The sequence below is a fragment of the Trichechus manatus genome, unplaced genomic scaffold (genome assembly GCF_000243295.1).
Source record: "Trichechus manatus latirostris isolate Lorelei unplaced genomic scaffold, TriManLat1.0 scaffold00077, whole genome shotgun sequence".
Classification (NCBI taxonomy): Eukaryota; Metazoa; Chordata; class Mammalia; order Sirenia; family Trichechidae; genus Trichechus; species Trichechus manatus.
In genome coordinates, this window is record NW_004444013.1 from 8,435,330 (window position 1) to 8,439,566 (window position 4,237).

Consider the following 4,237-nt stretch of genomic DNA (forward strand, 5'->3'; position numbering starts at 1 on the left):
AATATAAATTACTGCATACCCTAAGGAGCCACAGTTGTTCAAAAGGGGGCCCTGGCCTGGTAACACCACATATCAGGACAAAAATATCAAAGGTACTAAAATATTTTGAATCTGCTGGAGATAGCAGTGATATAGATATTATAACTCACTCAGAAATGTTCCTGTTGCAGACTGGTATATCTTAAAATAATAAATTGGTCCCGCTCAAACTCAGAAAACCGTTTAGGGCCTTTCAAAACCGAAAGAGGTGAAGGCATTTTGAAAGAGGCTGTTAGTAATAGACATGGCAAGTTACATCTGACTTATTAAAACAGAGGATGATTTTATAAATGAGTCCATTAGAAAGTATTCATGAAATGTTAGGGCTCTGAGAATGAGAGGAATAGGAGGGAAGAGAAGATAATTAAGGCAGTTAGAAATCTGTTACTTTGTGAGCTTGCCAACGGAAATAATTCCTACATTCATTCTCCGGCAGACAGTGCCGCTTTGCTGGGGCCTGCAGGAAGCTGGACACCAAGGAGAAGGAGGCATGAGGGCCCAACCCCTGCCCTTTGGGCTCACGTCTGCGTGAGGGTGGACAAAAGCAAACATTTGAACAAATAAACCGCCACACCACGGGCTACGCACAGTACTAGAAATATGTGTACGAGGTATCCCCACACTCTTACCATTGCGGTCAAGTCAATCCCAACTCATGGCAGCCCCAGTGTTACAGAGTACACCTATGCTCCACAGGGTTTGTTTGGCTGTAAGCTTTACAGGAGCAGATCACCAGGCCTTTCTTCCACGGAGCCACTGGGTGGGTTCAAACCACTAACTTTTAAGTTAGTAGCCAAGTGCAAATCTTTTGCACCAACCACAGACCTATACAAAGCCCATTTAAAAAAAAAAAAAAAAAAACACCAAATCTGTTGCCATCAAGTCAATTCCAACTCATAGTGATCCTATAGGACAGAGTAGAACTGCCCCATAGGATTTCCAAGGCTGTAATCTTTATAGAAGCAGACAGCTACATCTTTCTCCTATGGAGCAGCAGCTGGTGGGTTTGAACTGCTGACTTGTCGGTTATCAGCCAAGCACTTAACCAGTGCACCACCAGGGCTCCTGGCATACAAGGCATAGAAGTAGAAAAAACAGGGAGTGCTTTCTAATGGAGGGCTTCTTAAGGGACATAATACCTCGGCTGTTGTTATGGATTGAATTGTATCCCCAAAAATTGTGTGTTGTAATTCCTAACCTCTGTGCCCGTGGTTATAATCCCATTTGGGAATGGGGTGTCTTTGTTATGTTAATGAGGCAGTGTTAGTGTAGGGTGTGTCTTGAGTCAATCTCTTTTGAGACATAAAAGAGATTAAACAAGCAAGCGAGTTAGCAGAGATGGGGGAAGACAGAAGCCAAGCCACATGAAGATCGCCCAAGAGCAGAAGCTCAAAGAGACAAGGACCTTCCTCCAGAGTCAGCAGAGAGAGAAAGCCTTCCCCTAGAGCTGCCACCCTGAATTTGGACTTCTAGCCTCTGTGAGAAAATGAATTTGTTAGAGCCACTCACTTGTGGTGTTTCTGTGATAGCAGCACTAGATAACTAAGATAGCTGTGCATTGAAAGGTGAGTAGGTATTTGCCAAGCAAGAAAAGGCGAATGCTTGGGAGGGCATTCAAGAAGGGAATAGCATGTGTCTTAGTCACCTAGTGCTGCTATAACAGAAATACCACAAGTAGATGGCTTTAACAAAGAGAATTTATTTTCTCACAGTCTAGAAACCTAGAAGTCCAAATTCAGGGTGCCAGCTCCAGGGGGAGGTTTTCTCTCTCTGTCACCTCTGGGGGAAGGTCCTTGTCATCAATCTTTTCCTGGTCAAGGATCTCAGCACAGGGACCCCAGGTCCAAAGGATACGCTATTCTCCTGGCTCTTGTTTCTTGGTGGTATGAGGTCCCCATGTCTCTCTGCTCGATTCTCTCTTTTGTATCTCCAAAGAGACTGGCTTAAGACACAACCTAATCTTGCAGATTGAGTCCTGCCTCATTAGCATAACTGCCTCTAATCCTGCCTTATTAACTTCATAGAGGTAGAATATACAACACATAGGAAAATCACATTAGATGACAAAATGGTGATCACACAATACTGGAAACCGTGGCCTAGCCAAGTTGATACATATTTATGTGGGACACAATTCAATCCATGACAGCCTGCAAAGGCATGGAGATGTAACACTGCACAGTGTGTTTGAGGGCAGGGTAACCACCAACCGGTGCGGTACACACATTCAAATTAGAAAAAGACACCACCTTTATCTAGTTCAAAAAATCAGTTAGGAATATTATGAGGTACTCTCCTAAGTGTGTGCTAGTGAAGGTTTTATATGGGAGGGCGGTTTTGTTGGGAGGCCTATATGCTCTTGCATAAATTAGCATGTGTGTATGACGTGAACGGCACCAGCGTACATGTGACATCCTTGTTCAGTGCACAACCTGAATACCTGTGCATGCAAGGCCTTATTGGTAGGACTCTTAAGCGTAAAGTACAATCATGAGCGAGTGGGCCCTGTGTGTTAGGGGGTGGTGAGGAAGTGGGGAGGCAACAGCGGCAGGAAATATGGGTAGGAAGTGGGTGGAGCCAGGGCCTTGCATGCTGCCGACGGGAAACAATGGAGAGCCGGGAAGAAAGAGAAGGTCCAAGCAGCATATCTGGAAGTTCCCTCCAGGCTGCAGGCTGGATGTGGCCAGCTGAATATGGCCCCAAAGACATCCAGGTTCTAATGCCTGGAATCCTCGAATGTTAGCTTATATAGCAAAAGGGATTTTGCAGGTGTAATTAAGGATCTTGAGATGGGGAGATTTCCTGGATTATGTGGGTGAGCCATAAATGCCACCACCAAAACCAAAAACCCACTGCTGTCGAGCTGATTCCTACTCATAGTGATGCTGTAGAACAGAGTAGAACTGTCCTGTAGGGTTTCCTAGGCTGTAATCTTTACAGAAGCAGATTGCCAGGTCTTTTCTCACTCAAAGTAAGTGGTGGATTCAAACTGCTGACCTTTCAGTTAGCAGCTGAGCACTTAACTACTGCGCCAGCAGGGCTCCTTAATGCCATCACAAGGGTCCTTATAAGAGAGACACAAAGGAATATTAGACTACAGAAGAGAAAGAAGGCGGAGTGATGTGGAAGCAGGCTGATTTTCAGATGCTGTGCTGCTGGCTTTGAAGATGGAGGAAGGGTCCGTGGGCCAAGGAATACCAAGAACCAGCTCAAGAAGCTCCCAGGAAAGGCAAGGAGAGGATTCTCCCCTAGACCTTTGGGAGAGAGCCTGTGGAACCATTTGGGATTTCTGACCTTCAGAACTCTAAGAAACAAATGTGTTGTTTTAAGCCACTAAGTTTGTGGTAATTTGTTACAGCAGCCACAGTAAGCTAATACAGTGAGCATGTGGCGCACCAGAGCCTGGACTGGGGGACTGCAGATAGGTGACAGCCCAGGCTGCCAGAGATAACAGCAGAACTTGTATTTAATTTACTTTTTATTGCATTCTTTCCAATGTCTATTTTGGTGAATGTTTTATACTATACTATACCATACTATGAGGCAGTAGTGGTTCAATGATAGAGTTTTTTTTTTCAATTTTTTTTTTATTGTACTTTAGATGAAGGTTTACAGAATAGTTTCTCATTAAACAATACACATATTATTTTATGACAATGGTTACCAACCCCACGACATGTCAACACTATCCCTTCTCAACCTTGGGTTCCCTATTACCAGCTTTCCTGTCCCCTCCTGCCTTCTAGTCCTTGTCCCTGGGCTGTTGTGCCCCATTAGTCTCGTTTTGTTTTATGGGCCTGTCTAATCTTTGGCTGAACAGTGAACCTTGGGAGTGACTTCATTACTGAGCTAAAAGGGCATCCGCGGGCCATCTTCTCGGGGTTTCTCCAGTCTCTGTCAGGCCAGTAAGTCTGGTCTTTTTTTGTGAGTTAGAATTTCATTCCACATTTTCCTACAGCTCTGTCTGGGACCCTCCGTTGTGATCCCAGTCAGAGCAGTAACTGGTGGTAGCTGGGCACCATGTAGGTTGTACTGGACTCAGTCTGGTGGAGGCCTTGGTAGCTGTGATCCATTAGTCCTTTGGACTAATCTTTCCCTTGTATCTTGTTCTCTTCATTCTCCCTTGCTCCCAAGGAGGTGAGACTAGTGGAGTATCTTAGATAGCTGCTCACAGGCTTTTAAGATCCCAGACACTACT